Raw genomic sequence first — 16,817 nt, 5'->3', positions numbered from 1 at the left:
GTCGGAAAAGATACTTGATACGATTTCAATCTCTTTAAAGTTACTGAGACTTTTTTGTGGCCTAGCATGTGATGTATCTTGGAGATTGTTTCATGTGCACTTGAAAAGAATGTGTATCCTGCTGCTTTCAGATCGAATGTTCATGTATCTATTAAGTGCATCTGGTCTAAAGTATCATTTAAAACCAATGTTTCCACATTGATTTTCTGTCTGGATGATCTAACCATTGATGCATACAGGGTGTTAAAGTCTCCTACTATTATTGTGTTACTGTCTATTTCTTCCTTTATGTCTGTTAATATTTGCTCTATGTATTTAAGTGTCCCTATGTTGGGAGCATAGATATTTACAAATGTTATATCCTCTTGTTGGATTGATCCCTTTATCATTATGTAATGTTCTTCTTACTATCTTCTTATAGCCTTTTAAAAAATCTATTTTGTCTAGGTATTGCTATATCAGACAAAATATCAGACAAAATCTTCCTTTTTGTTTCCACTTGCATGGAATTATCTTTTTCCATCTCTTCATTTTCAGTCTGTGTGTGTGTCTTTAGATCTGAGGTGAGTCTCTTGTAGGCAGCATATAAATGGGTCTTAATTTTTTTAATCCCTCAGCCACCCTATGTATTTTGATTGGAGCATTTAATCCATTTACTTTAAAAAATTATTGATAAGTATGTACTTATTGCCATTTTGTTAATTATTTTCTGGTTGTTTTTGTAGTTCTATGTTTCTTTCCTCTTCTCTTGCTCTCCTTCCTTCTAATTTGATGACTATTTTTAGTGTTATGTTTGCATTTCTGTTTCTTTATTTTTTGTGGTTCTATTATAGATTTTTGGTTTGTGATTAATATGAGGCTCATATGTAACAACCTGTGTATATAACTGAGCATTTTAAGTTGATGATCTCTTAAGTCCAATGCATTCTAAAAGTCTTACATTTTTAATCCCCCCATGTTTTATGTTTTTGATGTCATATTTTACAGTTTTTTATCCCTTAACTGCTTATTGTAGATACAGATGATTTTACTACTTTTGTCTTTTAACCTTCCTACTAACTTTATAAGTGGTTGATCTACTACCTTTATTGTATATTTGCCTTTGCCAATGAGATTTTGCCTTTCATAATTTTCATATTTCTTGTTATGGCCTTTTCTCTTCTCCTTAAAGAAGTCCTTTTAACATTTTTTGTAAGACATGTTTAGTGTTGATAAATCCTTTAGATTTTGTTTGCCTGTAAAACTCTTTATCTTGCCTTCAATTCTGAATGACAACCTTGCCAAGTAGAGTAGTCTTGGTTGTAGGATTTTTCCTTTTTACCACTTTGAATAAGTGATGCCATGCCCTTCTGGCCTGCAAAGTTTCTAATGAAAAGTTGGCTGATGGTCTTCTCAGAGTTCCCTTGTATGTAACTAGTTGTTTTTCTCTTGCTGCTTTTAAGAGTCTCTCTTCATCTTTCATTTCTTGACATTTTAATTATAATTTGTCATGTTATGAACCTCTTTGGGTTCATCTTGTTTAAGACTCTCTGTGCTTCCTGGACCTAGATGTCTGTTTCTCTCTCCAGATCAGGGATATTTTCAGCTGTTAATTCTTCAACTAAGTTTTCTGCCCCCTTTTCTCTCTCTTCTCCTTCTGGGACTCCTGCAATGCAAATATTAGTATGCTTGTTGTTGTCCCAAAAGTCCCTCAAACTATCTTCATTTTTCCTAATTCTTTTTTTTCTCTTTTCAGCTTGGGTAATTTCACTACTCTGTCTTCCAGATCACTGATCTCTGTATCATCTAATATACTGCTGATTCCCTATAGTGTATTTTTCATTTCAGGTATTGTATTCTTCAACTCTGATTGGTTTCTTTTTGTATATTCTACCTCTTTGTTAAAGTTCTCACTGTGCTCATCTGTTCTTCTCCCAAGTTTGGTGAGCGTCTTTATGATCATACCCTATAACTCTATATTGGGTACATTGCTTATCTCCATTTCATTTAGCTCTTTTTCTGAGGTTTTGTCCTATTCTTTAATCTGGAACATATTTCTCTATCTCCTCATTTTGCCTAGTTCTCTGTGTTTATTTCTTTGTTAGGTAGTTTCATTACATCTCCTTATTTTGGATAAGTGACCTTTTGTGGGAGACGTCCTATGGGGCCTAGCAGCATGGTCCTCTCTGGCCACCAGAGTCAAATACTTCAAGAGAATTCCTTATGTGGGTTGTGTGTGCCTTTCTGTTGTGGCAAGGCTGATTGCTATGCACGCACTGGTGGGCAAGGCAGGCCCCCAGCACAGCTGTCCATTAGATCCACCAGCATGCAACAGCTGCAAGCTTGCTGGTGGGCAGGATAGGCCCCCACTGCAGCTGGCTGTGAGTCTTGGCAGCATGCGACTCCTCCAGGCACATGGGTGTGTAGGGCAGACCCCCATCATGGCTGGCTGTGCAGCCAGTGTCATGTTACTACTGCTGGCATGGTGGCAGGCTAGGCAGGCCTCTGGGCAGCTGGCTGTGATACCCAATGGTGTGCAACAGCTATGGGTGCACTATTTGGTGGGGCAGGCCCCCAGTGCAGCAGGCTGTGAGGCCCCGCAGCATGCAACTCCTGCGGGGACAGCTGACTGTGTGGCCCAGTGGTACACAACTGCTGTAGATATGCTGGTGGGTGTGGCATGCCCCCAGGACTAATAACCTAGAAGGAGGATTCCAAAATGGGATCCACCAGCACCAGTGTCAGCACAGTAGAATGAGATCACAGCATCTATGTCCCCATGGGGAGTGCCAGCTGCCCCCGTCTCTTTTTAGAGGCTCTCCAAGATCAGCAAGTAGGTCTGACCCTGGCACCTTTCAAACTGCTATCTCTGCACTGTGACTCAGAGTGAGTGAGATTTTGTGCATGCCGTTTAAGAGTAGAGTCTTAATTTCCTATAACCTCCGACCCTCCTGAACATAAGTCCTGCTGGTTTTCAAAGCCAGACGTTTTGAGAGCTCGTCTTCCTGGTGCAGGTCCCCTGGGCTTGGGAGCAAGATGTGGGGATCAGATTCCTTGCTCCTTGGGGAGGACTTCCATGGTTGTGATTTTCCTCCTCTTTGTGGGTTGCTGCACTGGGATGTGGTTCCTGGCGAGAACACATCTGCACCCCTCATACCCATATTGTTATGGTTCCTTCTTTGTGTTTTTAATTGTGAGAAATCATTTCTGCTAGTCTTCAGGTCATTCTCAGAGACAGTTGCTTGTCTGATCTTCCTACTCCTCCTTATTAATCCAGACCCCACAGGGAAAAGCAATTTTAACCACAATGAGAAAACCATCTATCTGCTCAAAATGAAAATATCTCACAATACTAAGTGTTGTCACCAATGTGGAGAACAAGAACTTTTACATATTGCTGGCAAGAGTGTAAAAGGATACAACCACTTTGAAAAACATTTTGGCATTTTCTAGCAGAGTTGAGGTTATGACTCACTATCACTCTCCTATGACTCACTAATTTCATTTCTAGGTATGTACCTAACAGGAAAGTATGCATCTGTGCAGAAGGATACATAGGCATGAATATTAATAGCAGCATTTTTCATGATAGCTAAAAACTGGAAAATCCCAAATGTCCATTAACAGTGGGCAGCACAAATACATTTTGGTATGTTAATATAATGGAACATTATGCAGCAATAACATGAATGTTTTTCACAAATATAATGTTGGGTAAGTTGAGCCAAACACAAATTACACATACATTCTGATTTCTTTTATATAAGTCTAAGAAACATGGAAAATGAAACTATATTGTTTCAGAGATATGTATATGTAGGAAAATTACAAAGCAAAGCAAAGTAATTACTAAAAAAAGAATAGTGGATACTTCAAGGAGTTAAGGTGATGTGTGTAGCAAGGAAGAGGCACATGGAGATTTCAAGAATGTTGGCAATGTTTTATTTCTTGACCTTGGTGGTAATCTATAGGTGTTCATTTTTATATGCATATCTATATTTCATTCACATTTTGTATATGTGTGATATTTCAAAATAAAAACTTAAAAATAATGAGAAAATATGCAAAATTTTATGACAACCTACTTGAAAATTTAAATCAATTAATAAATATTTGAGGGACTTCCCTGGTGGTCCAGTGGCTAACACTCCGCACTCCCAGTGCAGGGAGCCCGGGTTCGATCCCTGGTCAGAGAACTAGATCCCAGATGCTGCAACTAAGAGTTCGTATCCTGCAACTAAAAATTCCGCATGCTGCAACAAAAATCCTGAACCAGGAACGAAGGTCCCGTGTGCCACAACTAAGATCTGGCACAGCCAAATAAATAAATAAAGGTTTTTTTAAATTTGAAAAATATAACTTAACAAACTTGATTCAAGAAGATACAGAAATCATGAATAGACTATAGCCATTAAAACAAATGAATAAGTATTTTTTAAAAATCTTTACAAAATAATTCAAGCAAAAATAAAATATTCTAGGCTTACCAAATATTAAAGGAGAAAGTAATCCCAGTCTTCTACAAAGCCTTCCAAGGAACATAGGAGAGGTAAGAATTATAACATAGGTAAGAATTATCCTTACCCCAATTCATATCGTGGGGTAAGAATAATTTTCATAGTAAATATGACAATGGACATATTATAAGTAAAGGAGAGTAAGTGATGAATTACATTCATGAAAATAGCTGAAAAATCATCAAGAAAATATTAGCAAATAAATTCAGCAAGTATAAACAAAGTGATACATCAAGGCCAAGGTTGGAAATAAATTATTATAATCCACCATATTAACAGAATAGAGCATGGAAATCATATACATGTAGTAAAAAATATGTCTGACAAAAGTCAAGCTTCATTCATAATATTTTTTTCAGATATTTAAAAATAGAAAGGAACTTTCTTAACCCAATAAAGTTTATCTTAAAAATCCTTACAACATCCTTGTAAATGGTGAAATATTAAAAGTTTTCCTTTTGAGATTGAGAAATAGTTCCTCTTGACAATGCTATTGGAGATCTTAATTCTTTCAGTAAGGCAAAAATAATAAAAAGTATAAGAGTTATAAATGGAGAGATAAATCTGTCATTACTCATAGGTGATGTGATTATGAACTAGAAAACTCAAAATAATCTATAGACTAAACTATGGATATTGGAATATATATATATATATATATATATATATATATATAATTTGCAACCCTATACATCTGCAAATGAGAGATAGAGAATGAATAAAATTGAAATGTAGGAACAACAATTTCATCAGAAATATGAAGTACTATGTCAGTATGGGTCTAATCAGGAAAGACACATCACACAGCAGAAGAAAGAGGGTAAATTTGATACAAATTATTATTAGCTGTGAAAAAATAATAACTGTAAGATACTAAGAAACTCTATATGATACCCTAGGGCCAAGAGTCCAGTCCTCTATATAGCAGAGAAATTGGCTGGTTTAGCCAGGCTGCTACTGGTCTAGAATCTCTGGACAAGTAGAAGGCAATACACCCCTCTGGAGTGTAGGCAGGGAGAAGGTGATCAGTAAACTGGTCACTTGGATGTACAGTGGGTGGATAGAGAGGATGGGACCCCTTCAGGCCACAGGCAGACTTGTGCTGTGGCCTGCAGAAGAATCAGAGCACTGGTGTGGGTGAGTGGCCTTTGGGGACACAGGCACAGGAGGGAGGCCTTTGAGTAAACGTGCTGGTAAGAAAGCTAGTGGGAACCTGCTGTATAGCACAGGGAGCTCAGCTCGGTGCTCTGTGATGACATAGTTGGGTGGGATGGTGGGGGGAGGGAGGTCCAAGAGGGAGGGTATATATGTATACATATAGCTGATTCACTTTATTGTTCAGCAGAAACTAACACAACATTGTAAAGCAATTATACTCCAGTTAAAATAAATAAAAATAAATAAAAATGTTACATGATTAAAAAAATAAATAAATAAAATTTTTAAAAACATAAAAAAAGAAGCATTCTGGCATAGAGAGTCTTAGGTGTTCCCGTTTCTGTGTTGAGATGTTCCGTGGACAGATTATTGCTAGACAGAAGCTGCAAGGTCATTGAGGGATTCTGAGTTCTGGGCCTGTGGCTGGGGCAGAAGTCTACTAGCTGACCTCACACTTACACAGTGGACTCACCCTGCCTCAGTTGGAACTTGAAGGAAAGCCTCTCTTTCAATGTCCCTCTATTGCCATCTACTGGGAAAGCTTAACACTGTGCTTACTTAAAAAGAGAAATGCTTAATGGAATTATTAATACATTTTTTTTATCACAGATCATATATTAAAGTATCATTCCAAGCTGAGAGGCAATAAATTGATAACTGACACAAATATCAGAGAATAAATCTAAGAAAGTAAAGACCTATGTGGAAAAATTATAAAACTTTATTCAGAGATGCTGCTGTAGGTTGAATTGTGCCCCTCACCACTGCCCCAAATTCATATGTTGAAATCTTAACCCCCAGTACCTCAGAATGAGAACTTATTTGAAAATAGGGTCATTGCAGTTGTAATTAGTTAGGATAAAGTTATTAGTGTGTACCCTAATCCAGTATGAGTGGTGTCCTTATAAAAAGGGGAAATCTGGAAAAAGAAACATACATAGAAGAAATACCAAGACAAGCAAAAGAGCAAAAGAGAGAGGCATGGGACAGATTCACCCTTACAGCCCTCAGAAAGAACCAACCCTGCTGATACCTTGATTTTGGACTTCTAGCCTCCAGAATCACGAGACAATCAAGTCCTGTTATTTAAACAACCCAGTTTGTGACACTTTGTTACTGCAAACTAATACATAGGAAAGCAATACAGATAATAATCGTTCAACAAATAGAGAAATTTACTATGTTCACTGACTGAGAAACTCAATATTGTAAAGATATCAGTTCTCTTTGTATTACTTTAAAGATTCAATGTAATCACAAGCAAAAATCCCAACAATCATTGTATGTGACATTTGACAAGGCGATTTTAAATATTATGCAGTAGTGCAATAGGTCAAGAATACCAAAGAGGAAGAAAAAGGTAGGAAGATATTCAATAGCACAGGCAGTCTTTGCTTTGTGTGGTAGTTGAAGACCATTCAAGCTGAAGCTATGCAGAGCAATTGTAATAATCAGTAGGAAAAATTATGATTGTTCTGTGAACATTAAACATTTTTGTCAAAAGTTAAAAATCTCTTACTTTTGGTTATACATGTATAAGAATTTTTTTAAATGGTAAGGCTGTCATTTAAGACATTAGAAATACTTAGAACTAAAGTGTCAAATATCTGGGAGTTCTTTTAATGTGAAGTTATTTTATGCTATTCGTAGCATCATTATTTGTAATACTCCCAAACTGGAAACAACACAAATGCTCCTCATTATTAGAACTGGTGCATATACTTTGGAATGTTCATAGAATGGAATTTATGCAACAATAACAAATGAGGAAATTATAGCTACTAGCATCAAGATAAACAACTTTTATTAGAGTTAGCAAAATTAGTAAGTCAAAAAGAGTAAACATAGAGTATGATTGCATGTTAAAAGGTTTAAGAACAGACAAAACTATCGTGTTTAGTGGTGTATGTGAAGATGGTACAAATATCAATAAATGCAAGGTAAAGATTTTTACAAAGGCCAGGAAAGGGGTACCTTTAGGTTTGATGGAGTGGGGATGTAGTTGAGAAGGGGCACACTAAGGGTTTATAAATTACATGACGTGATCTTTAAGTTAGGTCATAGTTACACAAGTGTATGCTTTGTAATTATTATTTGAGTGCACACATATGTTTTATATTGTATACTGCCATTTACTGATACATATTTAATGCTATCCTTAAAAATGAAGACTTAGTGAGTGGAAAAGAAACACAGGAAACATCTGGGAGGCTCTAATGACTATTTCTTGACATATACAGACATGTGTGTGTATATCTATAATATAATATTATATTTCACAATAAAAATAATCTCATATCCATATAATAAGTGTGTTTTTGTATATTTTCTTTTACAAACCATAATAGGCTACTAGATATTTGAAAAACAACAGGCTTTAGCTCAATTAAATGCAATGGAAGTATTTCCAACATCATCTCTTAGGTTTGGGGCTTTGTTGTTGTTACCATTCTGCTCAGCAAAGCTGAAACATGACTTTGAGTCTGGAAATTTCAGACAAGGCCAGGAGGCCCAGCAAAAGGAAAAACTAGAGAAAGAATGATGAGGAGATCTGCACTACACATCAGAAATATATCAACTTTTGATCAAGGTCCTTTCTGCAGTCTAAGGGTGGGCCAAGGCAGATCATTGCAAGGTATAGACCACTCACTACTTTTTTTCTGCACGGTGAGCAACTCAACTGGTGGCTGCCAAGGATTCCCTCTAGACTTCCCTGATCATCACATCTTCCTGAAGCATGATGTACAACTGGTGATTTTGCTGCTTGCCTTCCCATATGGTAAGTCTGAATTGCTTTTCACTTTCTCTAGGATGAAAGATCTCATCTAATTACCCTAAGTTCTTAGTTGGTGTGGCGGGCTCCATGCAGAACTTGCCATTTGAGGGAGCAAACAATGTTTCGAATAGCAGAGGCTACTAAGCCTGGCACTGAGAGTCCAACCAAAGGTTGGGAGACACTGCCAAGACTCTGGTCATGACCACAGACCAGGGAAGAGGGACAGGTCTCACAAAACCAAGGGACAAGCTGCTAGGCCTTGATATTAATGCCATTCTCTTCCATATTACAAGCACCTGTTAAAAATTTCAGATGGCAAAAATGAGTGTAAAATGAGGATGATCTCCCTCATATTCTCCTGACCCCCAACACCACTGCCGGAGGTAACAACTATGAACACTCCAGCCTATACTCCCTGCACAGCTAGATATTTAGATGTGTAAATATAGACACATATCAACTTTTTTTTTCATTTTCCTTACATGGAGTTATATTCTACCTTATACCTAAAAGAAGGCCTGTAGTAGGCCCCTCCCATATTAGGAAAATTCATAGTGTCTCTGCAAAGTCTGTCCCAAATAGACCCTTCCTGCTCAGAACAGAGGCCTTCTGTGCAGCCTGTGCTCAGCTGTGGCCAAGAAAGGCCCTGGCTATATTTCAGACCTCTTCTCATCCCCGTACAGTGCTGAGCTCGGAACTTGAGGGTAACCCCACAAAGCTTGTAGTGGGACATACGACACTTCCCTTCCTCCACAGAAAGTATTCAAGTCAGTCACCTCACCAGTTATCAAAAAGGACATGCAGCACTTGCCTCATTCCCTGACGATCTCATTTATAATGCTTTCTTATGGGAAAGCAGAAATCATTTTGACCTGGAAGACTGGATTCCCGGAAATGCTAACCTCTAACCTTGAAAATACAAGCAGACATATGGGTTTGCCCTCCTCTCCCTCTGCATGGGCCTGAGAGTGGCCAGGGAAGGAAATACATTGGCCTGTTAACCAGGCACATGATACTTGGGAACTAGTCCCCCTGTTCTCTTCCAAAGGACTGTGAAAAACATGGGCTTTTCAGGGGCTGCTTATCTCCGTAGGACTCTGCTGAAATGATCTTTTCTTGGAAATAGCCTGGAAAATTCAAGCCCTGTGACCTGCTTCAAAGGCTCAGTACACCATCTTGGGCACCTGGGATGGAGTGATATACAGATACCCACCTAGGCTTTAATTCACAAAAATGGATCTTGCCATTTCCCAGACTGTGAAAGTGAAGGAAGAAATTGAATAATCTTAAGCAAGGGAGTAACAGAGTGGAATAACATCCTTTAGATGCAAGGCTACTGGGTAGCTGTAGAATTCCCACACACACCACCAAACAATAATCCATAATGAAGAGCCAGGCCTCTTACCCTAGTGTATTTTATTTCCCTATGGAATAAATAGCCTTTTCCCCCTGATTATAATTAGTACATGTGAATTATTTTAAAATTCAAACAACTCAGGAATGCATGTGAGTAAAAGTAAAGATCATTTCAAAGTATTTCTCCACTTTGAAATTTCTCTACTTTGAAGTGATAGCAATTAATATTTTGCTGACCATGAGAGGCACAAGTTTGGCCCCCATAATCAATCTTCACTCTTTAGTGTTATTCATTCCCATGCATATGTTGTATCTCATAACAAAATGGACTTTGCAGATGTAATTAAAGTTACTGGTCAGTTGACCTTAAGATACAGTGATTATCCTGGATTTTTAAGGTGATCCTGCTATAATCACATGAGCCCTTAAAAGTACATGGTGGAAACAGAAAAGGAAGTCAGAAAAATCTGAAGCATGAGGACTCAATAGCTGTTGCTTCTTTGAGGATGGAGTCGTGTGAGAAGGAATGTAGGCAGTCTGAAGTTCCTGGGAGGAAGGACCCTGGCTGACAGCTAGTGAGAAATGGGAGCCTCAGTCCTACAACCACAAGAAATTAAATTCTGCCAAAAATCTGAATGAGCTTAGAAGCAGATTCTTCCCCCAGAGCCTCCAGAAAGGAATGTGGCCCTGCCTGCACTTTGATCTCAGCCTTTTGAGACCCTAAGCAGAGAACCCATTTAAGCCATACTGTTCCCAGACTTCTGACCATGAAAACTGTGAGATAATAAATGGGTTTTGTTTTAAGACACTAAGTTTGTAGTAGTTTGTAATGACAGCAATAGCAAATATAGTGACAATCCTTTAATGTACCTCTTTTTCTATATATACACACATTCATACAAATATGTGTGTATGTGTGTAATTAACTTGCATACTTGGGATTTTTTGTGAACAATTAAAGCAGTTTGCCCTACTTCCTCTTACCTTCTTCCTACACTATCCCCTTTAACCAATATTAGTAATTTGAGGCTTACAATTTCCTACCTTTGTCTTTGGTGATATATTATATATCCTTATACCTCCAGCACTTAGCAAATTCACTTACACATAGCAGATATTCAATCAGTGTTTGATGAATAAATGATAAAATGGGCATTATATTTAATTTATCAGGTTTTATTTTCTCTATATTTTTGAGTACTTAAGCAAATTCATGTGTATATCAATTTTGAAAAACAACAAAATAAAAGAGAAGGGGAAAGCCAGGATATAATCATATTTATATTTTTCTCCCCTATTCCCAACTATTTACTGGTGAATTTCTTGCACAAGAAGCAGCCTTTTTCAATACCATGTAATCTGTTCCATATCACAGAATATGATAGAAACTTTCCCAAAATAACGAAACTTTTACTCAATATCTGGAAAAGAACAACAGAATGTTTGACCCATTCCATACATAAACCTACAGATTCTGAAGTGAATTGAACATTCTATTTGGACAATATGCTAAAAGATACTAAACAACAGATAAATCACTAATTTACCCAAGTGTAACAGGAATACTTTATTAATCTGATTAAGCTGTCATAACAAAATACCATGGTGGCTTAAACAACAGAAATTTATTTTCTCACAGTTCTGAAGGCTGGTAGCTGGATCAGGGCGACAGTATGGTCAGTTTCTGGTAAGAACTCTCTTCCTAACTTGCAGACAGCTGCGTTCTCGCTGTGTCTTCACATGGCCTTTCCTCAGTGCATGCGCATGGGGAGAGAGAGAAATCTCTGATGTCTCTTCTTATAAGGGAACTAATCCTATTGGATTAGGGCCCACCCTTATGACCTCATTTAATCTTAATTATCTCCTTAGGGGTTCTATCTATAAATACAGTCACAGTGGGGTTAGGACTTCAACATATGAATTGGTGGGGGTGGGGGCCCAATTCAGTCCATAGCAAATACCAATGGAATATACTATCTTCCCCTCACACACTCAGCTCTTCATGACTTCTCAGTGTAGCATATTTGATTGTCCACTCCAAACACAAAGAATGTGCCTCAGCCTTCACTTGTGTCTGCTGCTGGCCATAGAACTGGCATTAGCTATACCACTGGCAATAGTCCTGGCTCCAGAACTGGCCGTGGTATCAGTACCAATATTGCCTTAAATTCTGGCTTGGACATTTTCCTCCTCCTCTCTCAAGGCCTCTTCATACTGTGACCTCTCTCAAGGCCTCTTCATACTGTGACCTTCAGACATCAACATTATTAATCTCATCCACAAACTCCAAAACTTTCATCTTGCTGGTTTCAGTATAGGTACAAGTGCCCCATAGGAATTGGTAGCTTATAAGATCACTGTTGTGTATCTGTCTCAGATTTTGCTGCACAAAATCTTCTTATGGGTTTTCTGGGCTCCCCAAAGATAATGTTCTTCCTCCCAGGATGTAACATCAACTTGCTTAGCATGTTCCAGACGACCTCTTCAGAAGCAGATCTTCATGAAGATCAAGGCCAGGATGGACGGCAGTTTTGAGCAAGTCCTGGTCATCATTCAGTCTCTCAGCACAGGTGAGGGTCCATTTTGTTGATGAGGATGTCACATTGCTCCCTGGCACCTCTGTGCACTTCCTTCAACTTAAGGCCAAAGAGTAACTCCAGGCTCTCAGAGATTCTCCTCAGGATCTCAGGGAAGCAATTCTTGTACTGTTGGGTGATATCCTTGTACTGTTGGGTCATGGGCTCTTTCATCTGGTTTTTGAGCAGCAGGAACACCTCTAAGTCAGCCATCTTATTGTTCAAAATGTTCCTGGGCCTTTACTCAGTAACTAGTGAGGCCAATGACGTGCATAGGCTCTCCTTTTCCTTTTGGCTGCTGGATCCCTCATCTGAGTTGCTCCATGAGGTGGCTAAGGCAGCAGTGGAGGTGAAATGGGGATTCTAAAGATGCTGAGAAGCACACAGCGTCCCATCAGCAGGTTCCCCCTTTAAGAGACCTATGATCTGATAATAGGAGGGTGGGGAGAAGGTCCCCTCCTAAGCCTCAGAAGCCTGATTCTCACCTGAGGCCTGGCAGCATTTCTTGTGGGCTCTGCATCAACTCTTCTGACCTTGAAGCAGGTCTCTTGTAGGGGTCTTGAGAAGAATGTGGGTAGCAGGGCTGGAGATGGGGACCCAGAGGAAGGGTGGAAAGGGCAACAGGAGGATGAAGTGAAGGAGGTGTGAGTGGCCTCAGCAAGGAATCTCCACAATGGCTTGGAAGAAAGCCATCCCTGCTTTTTGTACTTCAGAATACTGACCTAGACCTCAGCCAGGCTCTGGTCCTTATGATCATCCTGTCCCCTGAGACCCTTAAAGAGAAAGTAAAGAAGCTTCTCAGGCTTCAGACTACCAGTCCTGTCCCGTGCTTCCCAGCCTTAACAGAAGTAGTTTCAGATGGTGGGGCACTCAGTCCACATTCAGGGGTCATTACCTTGGCTCCTCTTAGGGCCTGTTCCCCTCAACTGAGGCTGTTTCCATTTAAACCACCACCCTCCCCACTCTCCACAGAGAAAGCTCAAGTCTGCTCCTCAACCCCAAACCCCCATATGTCTATAGCAGAATTAGGAGAGAAGTTTAAATGATCTCTCCCCATTTCCTGTTGAGGTGTGAGAATATATGGAAGGACTGGGGTAGATTTAGTCTTCTTGTGTGCATGTTAGTCTCATGGGTCATGGCTGCCTACCTAGTCCCTCACACTCCTGGACACCAAGACTTTACTTGGCAGGGTTAGTGAAGAGCTTAAGCTCTATTTCCTGGGCTCTGAAGGTGCTCACAGCCAGAAATATCCTGTTTTATTTGTTGGCCCATCTTCTCCAAGGAGGAGGTGAAGAGATACCTCAGGTTAAAGGAAGTAATTGCCAGGATCTCCCAGGGCTCAGGGCTGAAAACAGGGATGGGGTTCTATTGGGCCAACTGTGTTATGGGGTAGGCAGTCCCCTCAGTCTTCATTCAGGATCTTCACCTTAACGCCAGGTAGAAACTGCACCCGCTGCCATCTGCTGACCTGAGACCTGCCCCCTCAGACCAAGGCTCTCACTTCTTGGATACCTCTGAAAAGGAAGCAGCAGGGAGGCACTCCCAGAGTGGACAACAGGTGCCATGTTATGTGGGCTCTTGCCTGATCTGGGGTGAGCAGTCCCCTCAGTCCTCAATCAAGGTCCTTATCTTGACTCAAGGCAGGGCCTGAGCTCCATCCAATCTTCTGACCTGTGGCCAGCTCTCTCAAACGAAGGCATCACCTCCATGAGACTCCAGAAGAGGAAGTGAGGGGGGTCCTCCACTAGGCAGCTGTGCCCAGGGTCTCCCAGGAATGACAGCATTGGTGGGGCTCTGTGGGGATCCCTCTGTTCAGGGATGGGTTGTCCCCTTCATCCTTCTGTAGGTACTGTGGTGTGGTAAAGAATTAACCTTGCCCAAAGAAAGGTCTGAACTTTGCCTGTGGCTCCTGGGACGTAATCCCTAAGCCCTTGTAATGTCCTGCCTGAGAAAAGTGTCTTTGTTTATTTGGGGGCCTTGGGCCATATGAGTAGTCTATGCTAGCAATGCTTTATGGTGGGTGGGGGCACATGGTATGAGTCCCATCTCAAGAGGAGCTGAAGGAAAAGTTAGCTACATGGGTGGTCAACCACATCTACATGACTGAGCTCTAATAAAAACTCAGGACACCAAGGCTCAATTGAGTTTCTCTGGTTAGCAATTCTCCATGTATATTTCACACATTGCTGTCAGCAGAAATTAGCACTGTCCATGACTCCATGAGGAGAGGACAACTGGAAGCTTTGTATGTGGAATGTGTATAACTCTCCTGGACTCTGCCCCATGCATCTCTTCTCTTGGCTGATTTTAGTCTGTATCTTTTCAATAAACCATAACTGTGAGTATAACAGCTTTCAGTGGATTCTGTTAGTCCTTCTAGTGAATTATCAAACCTGAGGATGGTCTTGAGGACTCTCAAACTTGCAGTTGGTGTCAGATGTGAGGATGCTTAGGAACTGCTGAATTTGGCAAATCTTTACCTTGACCCCTAACAGGACCTGAGATTCCTTCCTCTGTTGACCTGATGCTTCTCCTCTCAGACAAAGGCCCCACCTCACAAAAAAAGTAGAAAATAATCATGTATGTCTTCCAGTCACCTCTACTCTATGCCTCTGAGTGTAGATATCAGGAATGAGGATCTGTGCACCTTCCCCCACACCCATTTCCCTTATGGCTTGGATGGCCTCCTCAATCCCCTCTCAAGTCCCTTACCTAGATTCTTGGCAGGATCTAAGACTCTTCCCTCGGCTGACTTGAGGCTGACCACTCAGACCAAGTCCAAGCTTCACAAAGGTCCCTGAGGAGGAAGTGAGGGGAAGCTTCAGAAGGGCAGCACTGCTTGGGGCCTCCCATGGCTGATAGCAGGGATCAGACTCTGTGGGACACCCTCTGTTCTGGAGTGGGTTGTCCCTTTCATTCCCACTCAGCATCCCCATCTTAGCTCCTGGCAGGGAATGAGTTCCTTCCCATCTGCTGACCTGAACACTCCCACCTCTCTAACCAAGGCTTCACCTCCCTAAGATCTCTGCAAGGAAGTAAAAAAGAAAAAACACTTCATTCTGCTACCACTGCCAGGGGCCTTCTGGGGCTGACAGCAGGGGTGGGATTCTGTGATATCCTCACTGTTTCAGAGTGGGTGGTCCCCTGAGTCTTCAACTTGAGTCCTGGAATAGAATGGGCTTCTTCTTCTCTGCTGACCTGAAGCCTGCCTCCTCAGACCTTAGCTCTCACCTCCAGGAGACCTCTGAAGAGGAAGTTGGGGAGTTTCATCCTGACAGTCCTTCCTGGGACCTCCCAGTGGTGATAGCAGGGACCAACCAGACTCTATAGAATCCAATATATATGGTGTTAGTATGGCCTTTGTCCTCATGTTAGGGTCATCCCCTTAGCTACAGTCAGGGCTTAGGATCTTTTGCTGGTCTGAGGCCTCCCCATCTCAAACCAAGGTCCTTATCTCCCAGTCACCTGAGAAAGAATAAGGAAATGCCACTGGATTCAGCTGGCCATCCCTCCCTGGGATCTTCCAGAGCTGACAGCCGGGGTGGAGGTGATGTGGCTCTATAGGGCTTCATCTGTTTCAGAGATAAGAAAATTTCCTACAGAAATTAATTCTGTTGCTTCTCTAGAATGCAGATGATCTCTTCCAGTTTCTTTTTCTTTTCCTTCCACTATGGCATATATATGACTTTTTCATGTATATCTGGATTGATTTCTGGACCCGCTATTCTTTTTCATTAATTAATTTGCCAATTATTATGCCAGAATAACATTGCTTAATTGCTGCATTAAGTTTACTATTACTGAGGGCAATTTCACACTTATTATTTTCTTTTCTTCAGTACTATCTTGGTTATGTATCTCTTATATAGCCATGCATATGCATCTAAATCACATTTAAGGTCAATTATAAAATTTTAAACTTTCTCATATGTCATGCAGGTCTTATTAGAATATGATATATCTATATGTTCAGATTTTTCTTGGCCTTCAGTAAAGTTTTGTATGCTATTTTGTTTAGCAATGGAACACTTCTTGTAAGTTTATTGTTAGACATAATTTGTAATTGTTTTAAACGCACTCATTTTTTTTACTATTTTCCATTTTGTGATTGATCACATATTACAAAACTATAGAATTTCATATATTTATTTGACATAGTTCCAACTAAATAAGTGCTGTTTTTAAACTTTTGGTATTTTTCTATTGCTTCACCTACATTTCACTTCTCTTAGTGGACAATCAAATTTTTGGAGCATCATGATAAAATTTTGCTCTTCCTATTTTTTGGGCAATTTAAAAAATAAAATTGTACCTATTTAAAATGTACATTGTAATGACAATATACATATAAAAAGTGAAATGATTACTACAGTCAAACTAATTAGCATATCATATCCTCACAAAGTTACCACTTATTTGTGTGTGATGAGAGTATCCAAAATCTACTGTCTTAAT

Source organism: Tursiops truncatus, chromosome X (genome assembly GCF_011762595.2).
Source record: "Tursiops truncatus isolate mTurTru1 chromosome X, mTurTru1.mat.Y, whole genome shotgun sequence".
Taxonomy (NCBI): domain Eukaryota; kingdom Metazoa; phylum Chordata; class Mammalia; order Artiodactyla; family Delphinidae; genus Tursiops; species Tursiops truncatus.
This window is presented reverse-complemented; position numbering follows the sequence as displayed.